Source organism: Manacus vitellinus, unplaced genomic scaffold (assembly GCF_001715985.3).
Source record: "Manacus vitellinus isolate BGI_N305 unplaced genomic scaffold, ASM171598v3 scaffold_2_pilon, whole genome shotgun sequence".
Taxonomy (NCBI): domain Eukaryota; kingdom Metazoa; phylum Chordata; class Aves; order Passeriformes; family Pipridae; genus Manacus; species Manacus vitellinus.
The window spans coordinates 46,996,684-47,013,088 of record NW_021940208.1 but is presented as its reverse complement, the minus strand read 5'-3'; positions in this window follow the sequence as shown (position 1 = coordinate 47,013,088).

Below are 16,405 nucleotides of genomic sequence, written 5' to 3'. Positions count from 1 at the left end.
TAAACTGTTTTCATGAATGTCCAGGGTAGCTAAAGGTGAGAAATGCTTGATACTACCCATCCCACAGCCATAGAAGAGGCTCGTGGAGAGGAGGGCAGCCTGCAAAGGCATACAGCACATTTGTTATTACCAGCAGGAAAGCTTGCAAAACAGAGAATTTCAAATGCCTGCAGGACAGGCACTGGAAGTGAATTTCAAATTTGTATCAAGCACTGGCAAAAGGAAGTTGCTTCCAAAAGCCACACTCAATCAGGGAATAGATACACCTCAGGACTTTGCATCCCATCAACACTGCCTCAGTGCCAAGAATCTCAATTAGCACCGGTGATGCTCACAGCAAACATCAAAAGAGCATCTCCTGGGCTGGAACAGCTCATTCAAAGCTGTTGGGTGAAGAGAGAGCAAGTTGTCACTAAAACTTATCACCTGTCTAAAGGAGAAAGTGACAGAGTCTGTGAGGTCCTCAAAAAAAACTGCTTTTGGCTCAAAAATATGCAGAGAAAAAGAGTGCAGTGAAGTAAAGAGCCCAGCTACTGTCACCCTCATAAGACCATCCTCGATTACTGCATTTGAGGAAGGTCAGGCAGGGAGGCCATGCTTTGCTTCTTCCAGTTTCTAATAATTATTGCCTGCATGACAGGTGGTGAGCATAGGTTTTGCATGTGGCCTCGGAGGAGCTTGAACTCGCTCTCTCCCTTGAAAAGCGAATGTCTTTCTTCACTGATGAAGAGGAAGAAAGCAAGGACACATGGGCATGCTTTGCAAAATGAGCATATGGCATGGGATGCAGGTACAAGAGCCTCCTTGACTGTAGTCTTCATTTAACACGTTCCAAACAAAATTCCACTTGGCAGCCAAGGAAGAATGCTAGCATGTGTCCCACAAAAGAGACCAAGTGCTGGTGCAGATGGAGGTGCAGAGGGCTGGTTACCAGCCTTTTTCCACTAGCAGGGAAAAGTGCCCCTTGGTTGCAGCTCAGCAAACAGACAGTCTCAGGAAGGAGGCCCTGCTTCCAGGCCTCTGCTCCACAATTACTCTGATCAGCAGAGGTGGCCAGCAGCCTCCACAGGGGCACTGGTTCTGCTGTGGTGATGGCCCACCCCAGGGATCTGGGACCCCACAATTCCTTGGGTGTTTCCTCCCCTTTATCACTTGATCTTCTTCGCTCAGGCCAGGGCCAAACTCTTCCTCTGGAGGGTCAGCCAGCTCCCACTAGCCCTCATTTGACAGTGTCCAAACTCCCTGGCAGCTTCATCTGGGAAGATGCTTTTGTGTCTGCCTTCCTCCTCCTTGCCCAACTCTAAGGTGTGTAGGTCTGAAAAAATATTGAATTTCCTTTTTTTTTCTCCCCCCTCGGAGGCCACTTCAGAAAACTAATTTTACTGGGAGATGTCAGCTGTCCTCAGACTGAAAATGTAGAGGTTTTTCAAAATTGTTTTTAGCAGCTCTAAGAAAGCATTTCCCTATAGGTACATGTCAGCAGAGACTGCCTGTTCGAATCACCTCAAAAGGATCCTTCAGAGCAGCTTTCAGACACAGGCAATTTTGATAGTGAGAACAGGCATTTCAGCTATCACTTTTGCTTTCCTCTTTGGGAAAGAATGAACATCTAGCTTTTTTTTTTCCCCCATGGATTTTGTTGGATTGCCGTTGTTTACGTGGGGAAATTTCACATACTGATTTCTCTCCTGGAGCTCTTTGCATATTGCTCTCTCCAGCTGCAAATCCCTCTATCAGTAAAAGCAGTTGCTATTATTACAAACTTTTCTCCTTGTTTCTCCTGGGTTTTGCATGACAACAGAAGTCTATCTGTGGAATCACTGTTTCTTTGTTCTGGTCAGGGTACCCCATGAACTCACTCATAAACTGGAGTGTACCACACTCTTTGCTTAAATAACTGGCTGTAGGAAGATCTGTCTCCCTTGGTGGGGTCTGAAGAGTCCCCAGAGGGGTTTGTTATTCACTACCACGCTGCCAAACAGACCGGTCAGCTTGCTTTTACATATTTGGCCTCCAAGATCAGGTTCACAAAGCATGGTTCTGTTTTTTTCCTTCTCCCCCAACAGTTGAGGATCCGGAAAAGCATTCAGCATCTAGAATCGATATGTGTAGAAGAGAATAGTTCCCTCCTCACTTCCTTGTTTTCTGTCCACCAAGCCAGAATGCACAGATACCCCACAGAAAGCATCTTGTATTCCCTCTGACGATTACAGTTTTGAGCAGAAACATGTTATTGCAAAAAAATGTACCCTTCTCAGTTTGTAACAGCTCTTTTAAATAATTCCTGCCAATTTACTAAGCCTGACCTCATGTTTCCCTCACATCACAAAGGCCAGCTCTATTCAGGCTGTCCCTTTCCAGAAGATTCCCCATTCGAGCTCTTGAAATGCTTTTTGTGTCTTTGGCCAGCACTAAAAGGACTAGAGCAGAGTTTATATTTACCCAGACTATTTCTATAAGCACAAGATCTACAGAGTCACTTCTCACTACATCAGGATTTTTAAACACAGGAAAAGAAAGATTGAAGCTCCAAGTTCCTTTAACAAACAAAAATAATGCAAACTTAATTTCCTCTCTTGTTGCTTTACATTCTGTATATGCTGATGCACTTAGAAGCAGAGTGGTTTCAGAACTAATGGTCTTTCACCTTTTTTTTAGTTTCAGGGTTTAATTTTTATTTTCATTTATTGTTACTACAGAGTAGTAACTTTTAGTGACAGGAATCTGGGGATCTGTTGTGCTATGGTGCATTCCTTAGAACGAATAACAGTCTCTACGACTTCCTTTCTACAAGTGTGAAATGAGGATATAATGCGTATATTTCGCTCATTGCCTGAGAGCATGATATATTTATAGACTATAAACTCAACAAAGAGAAGACAAAAAAATCTGTTATTTCATTGCAAGAGATTGTTAGACCATTAAAACAAAAGGTTGCTGGTAAAGCTTACATGTACATTTGGATAAATTACTAGTAAAGGGTCTGTCAAGCATCAGCAGAGGAAAGGATTTCTTATTCCCAGCATTGAATGTGGCACACATTCAAAGGTGTCTCCCTGCTTCAACCCAGAAAAGCTGTGAACAGGTCATTTGAGATCCTCCAACTCTGCGGTCTCAAGTTTAACTCAACTTCAAGGCACTCAGCTGAGGAAAAACCAAGTGCTAATCTTTTCCAAAGTATTTTTAAATTGTTGTGCAGAAAACAGAAGTCAGTCTTAGCTGGAAACTAATTTTGCTTTACCTGATTATCAACTGTTACCTTCTTCAAAGCATTCAACAGACAGTTTTACTGACTTTTAAGATAGGCCTTCAAAAGCCTTCTTTACCATCAGTGTCGGACTGGTCCTGGCAGAACATTTTAAATGTTAGTGTACTGTAATTGCTATATGACAAGTTTTGTTTGATTTTAATTTGGCTTTTCTGTAGGAAATCTTTCAGTTTCCATGACTATTCAGAAAACTACAGGAAAAGCTCCTGCACTGTGCTCTCATCTTGTTGCTTCAGTCCGTATTAGAAGACATAACATTGAGTGTTTTGCCAGTGACAGCAGTAAGTTGTGCTTCCTGAAAAATGGACAGGGAAGAAAAACCCCATCCTTTCAAGAACCTCAGGTGTGTTGGCAGGCAGACATTCAGAGAAAGGGAAAACATCCTATGTGCCCTGATGCAAGGTGTCTTAATCACCTCCTGTACCTTCAGTGACTTGTGGGTGGCCAAGTCCTCTCTTCATGCCCTGAAAATCTCTGAGGAGAGAATTCACTTCTGCATCTTACTTCATTTGTCACTCTGGAGAGGGTCCCCTGAGACTGTGACGTAAAGTTTCCAGCACCAAGCACTTCAGCTCTGGCTTGGAGGCAGGGCAGGCTTTCCAAGGGCCAAGGTCGAGCCACCCGGCGAGGTGGCCTGGTCTGCAGTTCCCCTGCAGGTAGCAGAACATGGGTTTTGTTTAAGACTGTTGTTAGGGTGGTGTGCAGAAGGCATATCCTGGAGAAAGCCAGCTAGCAATGTGACCACGGTGTAGTACAGTGGGCATTTCCCAGCGCTGAAAACCCACACAAGCAGGACCTCGCAGCCTGGGGCATCAAGCTGCTTTGCTCTTGGTGTCACTCAGAGATATTAACGCATCCGAATATCCTAACAAACCTGACAGCACAGATGCTGAATTGCCCTGCCGATACACCTTTGGCAGTATATTTATCTTAGCCAGTCCACAGTTGCTTCAGGAATCAGGCAACAGCCAGAGCTTTTCTGGAGTCTGTCCACACAAAGCCAAGGCAATAGGAGGTCTGCTCTAAGGGGATTAGAGGGGATCTCTGCTTAATTAGTCTAAGAGGGCTGATCTCCAAGATTATTTCTTACACAGAGCAAAAAGAGCTACCAAATGGTCTTAGGGTCAGTCAATTACAGCACATATCGGGTGATGTGGCAGAAAACTCCACCAGTTAAGACTTTTGATCCAGAAGAAATCCAGTAGCAGAGATAGTTGGGACCACACTGACACACCACTGGTTGGGGGAAACACAGGCCATAGCCCTCTCACAGGGTGGCAGAGCAGTGACCTACGAAATCACAGCGATTAGCCCAGCTTATCTGGAAATGTCCTCCCAGGTGGCTCCACAAGGGAGAGCAAGTGTTCAGCATGCCCTGGTTGTGCCGTTCCCAACCAACACGTGGAAGAGAAGGATGGCACTCAACATTTTCTCTGTGATGGACAGAAATGAAGGGTTGTTTTTTAAGGAAAATGCAGATTTAGGAGTAATTATATCGTCAGTTAAAGTAGCTGTGTATTTCTAAATATACTAAGTCCCAGCTGTGGTCTGCAGGGAAGCTTTCCTAAAGAAGGTGAATCTAGCAGCTGCTGCAATGCTAATCCAGCTTTCTTGGTGCTCACAACACCATTGCAGGAATGTGCTGCTCATCACTAAGCACCCACACTATGTGGCAGACCCTGTTCATTCAAGGACTTCCTTACAGGGAGACTTGTATGTGTAGAGAACAGTGAACTTTCTTTTTATTGAACTTTTCTTATCATTACTACTACCAAGCCACAGGTGACCACCTACTTCCATCATCATCTTTTTATACTTGATCAGAGAACTTTATGGATTATTTTAATACTGCCAGCCAATCTCACTGAGCAATCAGAATTCTCCCCCTCACCGAGTCTTCCCTTTTCCCTTCTTTTAATTTGCATTTATAGGTTTCTGGACACATAAAGGTGACAAATAGTAGCTGAAAATTTTTTTGTTGGAGTTACCAAGACAATGAAATCTGAATAGGGTTTGTATTTTTTTTCATCTTGTTTGCTTGGTTTTTACTGTTTGGTATTTTTTGTTAATTTGGTTTTTTTTAAACTTTTGACAAACATGCCAAAATTTGGAAAAAATGAAAAAATTTAATGAGGAAGCAGCATTACAAGCTTTTTGAAAGTGTGGTGCACATAAACTATTGGAAAACTACCACTTACAAATAAGCAACCTCTGTTTATAGTTTCAGTGATACATAGGTTCTGTACATTTCAGAATGTCTCCCAAGACCAGGGGATAAGTGGCTTCTGCCATGAACTATTGACTGAAGAACACAGAGTGGCTGCTATGTGCAAAATGAATACAAGATTTAAAAAAAAAAAAAAAAGGGGGGGGAATAAAGGGGGGAAAATATCTTGTCTTACATGAAACAAGTTGTTTTCCACATAGAAAAAAGTTGAACATGAGAACATGATTCTCACCCAATGGCAGAGGTGACTTGCCTAGGGCGAGGAGTCAAGTACCTTGATGAGCAATAAATCTTTCCTGTCACCATCCTTCCTCCATACTGACAAACACAGTTTTTTACCAATGTACATTTCTGGACAAACCACAGAGCTCTGAAACTGGGGATGCCTTCACCTAATGGGGAGAAAGCAATGTTTATTGCTCTTCAGATTACTTGTAACCATGAAAAATGACAAGGAAAATGAGCATTTTGCTTTAGATCTAAAGCAGAGATGAGAGCCCCCTCTCTGCAGTCATGACAAAGAACTTGTCTCCAGGTAGATGTTGCATTCCTGGATTAAGAGCCACCCGATGGGTTAACTTTAAATGCACTTTAAATGCAGAGATTAGGAATTATCTCAGTAAACTATCATGCATGTCATGCACAGCATTCCCTGGTTGAAAAGGGGAACAAGTAGACAACACACTGTAAATTCACACCCACACTTCATGATCTCTGACTGCTTGAATAAGCACATTCCCAGAAATAACCACGAATACCACCTTCATCAAGAAAGACTGATTGAGTTCACCTAATAAAGAGGTGCCAATTCTTATGAAGACTTCTGGAAAGCCTTGAATCTTCACAGTCATGTCTTCTGACAGTGAGGCAGAACTAGAAGAGTTTTTGGTTATCTCCCTTCATCTTAAAACACAAAGCTATGTTAAATCAGTAGTGCATCTGACTTTAAGGGCTGCCCTCCCCAAAACGAATTTACAATAGCTGCATGCAGGAGAAATGTAAGCTTTACCTAAGAAATAGTTAGAGAAATAAACAGGTATGGAAGGAATCCTACCTTGTTACAACAGCACCAGGTACAAGTATTGATGTTTCATGAAGAATTTGAGAAGCACATTAATTCGCATTGCACTGAGTGTTCTCATCCATTTACTATCAATAGGACACTTATGTGTCATTCATTTTAATTTGCAGAATCCCATCTTCTTTGGGTTAATCAATTATTTCCTGTAATTACAATCTCACACAGCAAATATTATAAAGGTTAACTTATTATTGCCTTACTTAGAGGGAGAAACACTTCAAAGCAAAATCACACTAACACTTTTGGAAACTTTTTCTTGTGTCACTGCATCGGTCACAAGCCATCAGGCAAGTTATGAGGTTCCTGCATTCTGACCAGTGCTTCACCATTGGTGTTAATTAATTCTCCTCTGAATTTACTCCTAGAAGACTGTCAGCAGAGCTGATGTCTTTCTTAAGCAAGAAACATTAAGATGTACAGTTGGAAATCTTCCCTGCTGAACAGTCTCGTTCCTACTCTTGCCCACTCTTTCTTAGCTCTTAGCCAGTGTGTACAGACAAGGACTGTACCTTGCACCCAGCAGTTACTACATATGAAATACAAAGAGCAGAAAGCATATCCAGTGGCAGTTGAAGAGTCTGGATGCAGGCTTCTATCCCACTTCATACCGGGCAAACCATTTTTTCAGAGGTTTATAATTTTGCCAAGTTTAGACCCATGTCCTGAGATTGTAGGCTTTTTGGGCAATTTCCCAGTAGTTCAAACCAGAATGGTGTCGGGTCTTAACAGAATGTTTTCAAGAATTCAGCACATGCAGAATGGTGCAGCCTCCATTGTTTTATCCTTAGACACAGCTGAACCATTAAAAAATAGAGAACAACCAACCACCCCCAAATCTGGGACAGATAGATCATCCTGAGAAAACTGGAGCTCTACTAATTAGTTTGGAAGGCAGCAGAAAAACCTGATCACCTTGTCTCATAGTGGAAAGTGCCAGGCGACCTCTATTCAGTTGGATTATTCCATCTGCAAGAGCAAAGAGTGAACAGTAAAATGAAGCCTATGTAATAACCAAAAGACCTGTGATCTAGAGTATATTCTTAGCTGTAGAATGAAAGCATTTTTTGTTTTTCTAAACTGGAAAGCTAAGGTGCCATGTCTCAAGTATCTGGGGATGATGTTTGGGGTTAATGTCTTTTGGTTACTAAATTGTACAAGGATTCTGAAATAAGAAAAAAATCTAAGTGTTCAGAATCTTTCCTTACAACATCTTGAGAAGCAGTTTAGTATTTAACTAAACAAAATGTCTTGTAGAAGGCTACTCTTCAGATTCAGTTCTCTGATCAACCTAATAAGCAATTTTTTGCAAGAATACTCCTAATCTCGGTCTGTGATAAATACTGTACTTCTACCATTCAACGTAACACTCAGTCTACCTACATATTTGTCTTCAACAGTCTTTCAGATTCATATTTTCACTTCTTTAACCTAGATCCACCCCCATTCTCCTCCACTTTGGCCAGTTAACCACCTCATTTTCCATTCTTCAGTGAGACTCCTATGTGGCTGTCTGGCCTTGCAAACACTCCTAAGAAGAGGAGGCAGGTCTCCCAGTTGTTATCCAGTTGCCTACATATGTGGTCACTGCACTGTGAAGAGTTTGAAATAAATTCTCAGTGCTCCACAAACTATTTCATATTCCAGTCAGACCATAAAGTGTGTGCTTGAAAGTACACAGAAAAACAGTTCTAGCAGAGTGGGATGAAGATTTGCTGTTAGCAGTTCCAGTATTACACAGTGCCTGGTTCACATCAACATGGTTTTTTCTTCCACCCACTTGCAATCCAGCCTGTAAATGCAACCCACAGCCTAGAGAAGAGAAAGCTCCGGGGAGCCTTCTGGCAGCCTTCCAGTACCTGAAAGCGGCCTATAAGAGAGTTGGAGAGGGACCTTTTACAAGGGCTTGTAGTGATAGGACAAGGGGAATGGCTTCAAACTGAAAAGGGGCAGGTTTAGATTAGTTTCTAAGGAAATTCTTCACTGTGAGGGTGGTGAGACACTGGAACAGATTGCCCAGAGAAGTTGTGGATGCCCTATCCCTGGCAGTGTTCAAGGCCAGGCTGGATGCGACTTAGAGCAACCTGGTCTAGTGGAAGGTGCCCCTGTCTAAGGCAGGGGGGCTGCAATTAGATGACCTTTAATGTTCCTTTCTACCTTAGCCGTTCTATGAATCTATGATTCTAACTCAATACTTTTCACCTCCACTGTGAGAAGAAAAACATGTTGTGTTGAACATCAGACAACAAAAGCTCAAATAACTAACAACCGGAGTCAAAATCCAGATGTGTTAACTGACCTCAGTATGAAGAAAAGAAACCTGTAGTTCCAAATGTCTGCAAATTCTGTCAATTAGCACAAAAACACTAGAAAAGTTCTTTCTACAGGTTTTATGGTAAAATAGGAATTAGGTTTAAGGCAACTGACTAGGGCAGTAGTGCAATCAGAGTCCTTGGAAGTTGGAAATCTCTTTGTTAAAAGAGAATGACCAAGATGGTGCCTGCAAAAGGAAGACATGACTACATACTGAGTACACTTGTGTGAGCCAGATAGAGCAATAAACAGAGTTTTCAGCAATTTCAGAATCATTCTTCCTCTCTCAGAAAAAAAGATGCTGTTTTAATGGAGAAGAAAGCACGAGGCAGCAGCTAAACAGCAAGAGACAGAATACTTCCGAAGGTAACTTAAGATAGAAGATGTAGTCCAGTGATTCCCTGGCCAAGCAACAGAGGTAGTGACCAAAGATTGGTTATCCAGTAAGACTGATGCTTGTGGAGGATTCACAACAAGATATTTATATCCAACCAAAATATTTTACAAAGCTTTCTCAGAGTTAAAAAGTTTCCTGCAGTAGCTAGAAAGAAAAAAGGAAGGGGGGAGGGTGCAGGACAGAGAAAGCATTTGCTAGGAGTAAAAAAATCAAAGTTTTCTAGCTGTTCAATTATTTGAAAAGAGCATGTCACACACTGGCATTTTTTTCAACTGTTCAGAAAAGCTCAGTGAATTCCTGTTGTCCGTCTATGGGTATCATCTTAGACAAAACAAAAGGATATTATTAAATTCATGGGATTGGAAGAATCCATCAGCGAAAGTCCCCCTGGAACTGATTTACAGAATGAATGGGCAAATCAAAACCATAAAATTAGCAGCATGTGTCAGCCTTCTATATGATCCATAGAACTACAACTTTTTAAGGTGTGCCAGCCCCAGGTTTCTTGCTCCTTAAGGCATGCATGATGTGAAAACAGTAGACTACCAAGCATCATTACTGAAAACAGAGTATTTGAGCAATACTGGCATGACTAAAATGCAACTGCTGATCAGTGCCAATTAGCTAGAATAATCCTGTTAGCATTAGCTCAACTGTTCATTTATAAATCTCTGCAACTCTAATTGTATTTGGAGTTCTTTCTAACACTAACGCCTTTTGTGTGGTGCTGAAAGCATTCAAAACACTCATCAATTGAACAGCTGATATAACAAACAATCCCTTTTTAACCCTTTGTAGCCTCAATGTTATAAAAGTAATTCTGCATATTAACTATATAATATACTGACCAAGTTTTTATTCAGTAATTTTATTTTATATATAATAAATATAAAAAAATTGTTATATTTTACAATAAGCCCTATTCTCTTGCCATACCAAGAGCTGTATCTTATCAAATACTGAGTCTTACTGAATGTTGTCAACTTATATGCCTCTAAGAAAAGTGAATAAAAACCCACCTGCATTGCTATTGTTCTTTATCAAGTTCATAAATCACAACATGCATCCATCCATAAAAGCTAAAGTCTATTTGATTTTTACTTACTGCCATTTAATTTGTATGAGAAGAGCACTTTAGCAGGAAATACTTAGCTGAATTGAATATAATTGACAGTGTTGTTTCAAATCACTGGGTAGTCCTCATCAGCCCTGGATGAACTTTTTGATCAAATCAAAGTGGACAATAAAAAAATGCAAGGGAGATTTCATTAAATAAATTTATTTGTTAAAATAATTTAACTCCAAATACAACTGCTGAGTTTGCATTGAGTTCTATGTACAATTCTTGTTTTATTTGAAACATCAAGGTTTAAACAACTGACATTATTACAAAACAAACTGTTGCCCCATTTTAAGTTGCCAGTTGTATTAGAGCTCAACAATTAACTGCGAAATACATTAATTCATCCCTAGGAAACTCCAAATCAACAGCATTAAGTCTGACTCCAGAACCCACTTCAGTCTTTCTTCAAACCCTGATCAAGAATTAACAGATGCACAACAATGCAGATAAAAGCCTCCTGCAGTTGTCAAACATTTGCTTTTGTTGCGGAGTTTCACAATTAAAGCCTAACCAGTGCTTTGAGGGCACACTGGTAATAAAAAAAAATAAAAAATTAAAAACAAACATGCACAAAACCCCCCAACCAAATGGCTGACATCTTTAGGCAACATTCTATACAGGAAAGCAAATACCAGTAGTTTTCCCACAGAAAAGTAATGGCAACTGTAGCACTGGGGTTAGGGAGAGGCTAGAACCAGAACAGAAAATGTCATCAAATTTTTTTTTCATACTCTGAAGGGCTGGGCAGAGGGACAGACACAACAGAAAAAAACAAACAAAATCCAATGCAAATTATTTTTAATACTCTTGATCTAATTCTGGTTTGTTTGCTTTTATAGTTTTTATGTTATTTTTAAGGGAAAGAGGAAACAGTTGCTCTCACTATCGTAGCTTAAAAGAATAAAAGTTGCAACTTTTATTTTTTAAAAAAAAAAACAACAAAACTGGAGAAATGCTGTTTTTGTAGAAAAGTACAAAGCTCTACAAGAACAGCCAAAGGAAAAGTGGGTCTTTGGAACAAATCATAATATTTTAAGGCATGTTATAAGAAACTTTCAAATACTATAATTGATAATCCTATCAGGGTACAAATGAAACAGTGACCCAAGACCAATGAATCCTGCAGTGTGGCCACACAGCCGCCATGTGGCTCGCTTTCCTCCCTTTCTGCTCCCCCTATAATTTGAAAAATCTGTTGAGTGCAACTGTCATTGATTCAAGCTCCACTACCTTCACATTAGTGGAAATACAAATAGTGCATAACTACTTCCTCAGAACTATACAATGAAAAACAACACTTACGCTTTCCTCCCCCCCAGCCAAGTTGCATGGTAGTTTACATATAGCCTATGCTTTTGAAAATGTAAGAATGTGATGAAGAAATGAGACTGGGAGATATTTTCTTTAATATTTTCTGTTAAAAATTTACTGTGCAATTTTTCCTACATTTAAAACCTATCTGCTTTAAATTATGAACTTCATATTAGGCTGTTCATACTATACTTCATGCCATTTTCTTGGCTGATGAACAATCTGTGAGGTAAGACTTTTAACATCTCTGTAAATAACATTGCATAACATGCACTTCCAACTCAGTTTCAAGTTTGGCTTTGGTTTGTTTTCTGTGGGTTTTGTTTTTTGAGTGCTTATGCTGTGGATCTCACACTGACAAGCTGTTTTACAGATAGGTTGTGCTGCTCAGTAAACTGTTTCCCAATCTAGATTACTTTAAACATTGAAATATCATTAATCCAACATCTCACATCTTGATTAAGCATGGTGGCTAACACAATTGGCAGACAGGGGGTGGAAGAGAACATTCATACCATCTAGTTTAGGCATGTAAGTTGTGTGACTCGGAGGACCAAAGTTAAAAGCCTAAGTTTGCTATATAGTGAATGGAAAGAGGTAGGTGCCTCTAGGAGGGCGATTCAGAGCACCCAAAATGGGCATTCAGATGCCAGAAATAAATGGTGTGCCTATCTCCCTAAGAGAATAAAGTACAGTAACAAAAGCTCTGCAAGGTAGATGGGAAATGGGCTACATTTATGTTCTAGTAAGGCTTAATGTTTTGCGACATCTAATGCCCTTTGATACATTGGTTGTGGAAACATCTTGAAAGATTAAGGGCAGAGTTGGCCAGTTCTCTTCCATTAATATTATTTCCTTTAGTTATCATCCACTGAACTATAATTCAAAATGTTAAGGATATTTATGTATGAAAATCTGCAAAGTTTTTGTACTCCAGTGTCCTTTGTAGCAGATGAGAGGGCTTTTAGGAAGTTCTGCAGATGGAGGCAAAACTCTCGAACCTAACTCCAATTACAGCATTTCTAAGGGTCATATACACACACACATACACGCTCAACACACACACACACACACACCAGCACCCCTGATTTCACTCATTTAAACACAAGGAACTACACTGTTACTGCACAAGATTGAAAACTAATAAACGCATGGTGTTATTTAGACCACAGGCTCAGTGACTGTATTTTTATGGCCAATTTTACCTATAGAAGATCCAGCTCAAGACAATCTCTCCAGCATTTAAAATCTAAACATTGCGATTGAAAACTTTTCTATACTTTGATTGTAAGACTTCGAAATAGGTATTTCTGTGCCATTAGTCATGCAAATGATAAATACTTCACTGCTATGAAACTAGCAAGTCAGAGCTCGAGCATCCTTTCAAAATAAAATATTTGCTCCCACCATTTAACACTCCAATAATTGGGGCAACCTTTGAATAGTGTGTCAGGCAATTAAAGAGCCATTTCCACACTCACCTAAGGAATTACAACTGTAACTATTTCACCTCTGAACCAAATGATTTCACATGGTTATTCAATTTAAGTTTTCAACATTAAAGCTATCAAATAGCAAACTGGATTTCCAAAGGTTAGTTTGGGATCACACCAGAGAACGTAGCCCTTAAAGGCAAGAAAAACTGTTGTCTTTAACAAACTTAAAAATGCAGGATGTTCATACTGTCCCACGAGGTTTCTGCAGAAGGGAACATATGGATGAAACATGGCTTAATTTTCCTTACAAGATGGTACTAGTTAATCTATTAAAGTGTTCCTTGTTAGTAAGGCTCAGCAAATTTTTTTTTCATCACAGTTGCTTCCTCCTGGTTCAGTAAAGTGAAAATAAAGATGCTTCCTGCTTTGTAAACAGAGGGTTTGTTTGGCTTTTTGTAGACCAAAACCTGAAGTGAACCTCCATTTTTGAGCAGCAAAATGAAAGATTTAAAACATTCCAATGCCAGACTGTTTCTTCACCCATCTTTTTTTTCCAGATCTCGCCTCTCATTTCACACACTGATTCAATGTTTTCTATTTCAAGATGTGGGATAAAGTGTAGAAATAATAGCATTGATTTTGAAAAAAATCCAAACTATATGGGTCTCTGGTAGCCTTTTCCTCCAACACTGTCACAAGTTCTGGTGAAATCAACATATTTGACTGAACAAACTTGGTCACACGTGATAGCATACGTCTTGAAGCACGGTAACTAGACACCGAAAGACTTGGCTCTCCTTTTCACGCTTATGCTAGTTGTGAACGGTCTTCAGAGATATCCTCTCAGCTGCTTCCATTTCCCATTTCCAAAAGTTTTCCAGCTTCTTCGGAAACAGTTGCTATTGTTGCTGTCAGATACAACAACACACGTATGTATGTTCGACTGGAATGACCCTGTAGATCAACTGACTGTGCCATAAAATTGCAGGTGCTCAAAGGGAAAAACGGGTGAGATGTGGTCATTTAACCCAATTATATTCAGAGTCAGTGATTGACTTTCAATGCTCAGCTCTGAGTTAATGTTGCTACTTCACTACAGATGTATTTCAAGTGACCCACAAACCAGGAAGTGAAGTAGACAGTTTTACCACCTTACAAAATTTCTGCAAATTAAGTCCAAGTTAGGTCATTTTTAGTGCTATTGTATATTACATGCAGAACAGCATGGATCATCTTTGTCTGGCTGTGCTGCATAGTTCATTTGTCTAACAATTTCCGCAAAGAGCTCATCCACCATTGTTTTACTTTTAGCAGAGGTCTCCATAAAGGGGCAGCCCCATTCTTCAGCTAAGGCTCTGCCTTCACTTAATGATACTTCTCTCTCACTTTCCAGGTCCACTTTATTACCAACCAGAATTACTGGCACCTTCTCATACCTAAAATTTAAAAACAGAAACAACAGCAATAATTATATTTTAAAAAATGGCAACATTCTTACAGTAAAAATCTATTTGCAAACAGTACAGACCCAACAGGAAAGAGACATTTGGATGATTTTAAAATTTTACATTTGAAAAAAATGCATATTTCGCATTCTAGAGATTCGTTGCGCATCTCTTTCCCCTCAGAGCTTCAAGAGTTCTATGAAATGCTTTCTCCTCTGAATTTTCCTTCTCACCAGGAAATCTGCCAGGAATACTTCCACACTACAAAAATAAGGAATATAATATTATTTTCTGTGTTTGCAATCATAGTGTGTAAGAACAGGATGGAAGTCAAACCCTCCCTTCAATATTACATCATCCTTTTCCATGAACAGATATGTTGTATCTCCTGTTTGTGACAAGGATGCATCACTCTCCTTTCAAGGGTACATTTTTCTTTGGTCAATACATATGGAACTTTCTGATTAGCAATAAAAAGGGAGAAAACCAAAGGGCCAGTAAATTAATTCCAAATTTCAGGAAATGTAGTCCCCTTCAAGTACTGTATACACATAAAAGTATTGTTATATAAAAACACGTATTAGACAATACAGAATGTATATCTCTCCCTTGCAGCATTCACATCATTATGCCAGTTAAACAATTTGGAAAAAAAAAAAGAATTAAGTTCCATGCAATGCTGTCACAGTTCTGCTTCATAATCAACTTGGACAGCACAACAGATCTTATAGCTATGAAGGAACTCATTACTTTGCACCTCCTTGTGAGGTGATCCTTGCCAAATTTTTAAAAAAAATTAAAATGCCTTTTTTTTTCCTCTCCTCACATGCATAAATCCTTCTTCAGACATGAAACTAGCTAAGTATTCCATCAGGTTTTAAATTTACATATTTGCCATAGAGAAAAGAAGAGAGAAGAAAACACTATGCCTATTTCCAAAATACTATTACACGAGTTTTCTCATGAAAGCAACAAGGACTGAGAGAAAAACTGATTATGACTTTTAGCACTTAAACCAGACGAAGATCTAAGAGAAGCAAGATGCTTCCTTCTTAATTTAAACCCGATTTTCTACTTCATATTAGCTTAGTAGTACTGCATTGAGTCAAATCACCTGAGTAAGACTGAGCTGTGGACAGACAAAAGCTATAGTGGACACCTGTAGCAGCTGAACATGACACCATCCTTAAAGCCACCCATTACATCTCCTTCATCCCTCCCACCTGTCCCCCTTGCCTCCTAGGCAAGGCAGTAGAGCAGTGCTGGTGCATCTGCCTCAGCTGGTTGAGGGAAACAACCTGTTTCCCTTTCTGTCAAGACTCTGCACTGGAACAGGCTGAGCAGCGGGAACTGTGGGCTCCCACAGAGTCAGAAAGGATAAAAGGGCAATTGCATCTCAAACCACCTCAGCAACTCTTACATCACCAGAGCAGTGTCAAAACTTCATCCAACTGTCGTAAGATGCAGTTGAAATTCTAAACTTTGTTACACCTCTTTGCTAACTAAGGGAATGTAATTTAATCCACAGTCTGGGGCTGTGGTCAGTAATTGCAGAGAATTCCCCTCACTTTCACCATTTATCCTGGGCTCATTTACCATCTGAAGAGACACAATCCATTTCTCAGTCTGTGGATATGCAGTATTTAGCACAATGATACCTTTGAAACTCTTGTGAGAGCTAAGCTGCCATTAATTAAGTACCAAAATACACACAAGCATCTTGAAATCTGTCCTCCCGCGTTTAAACACAAGATAGCACAGTCTTTAATTACATAAGATGGATGGCATTCAACAGATAAAAAGAAAT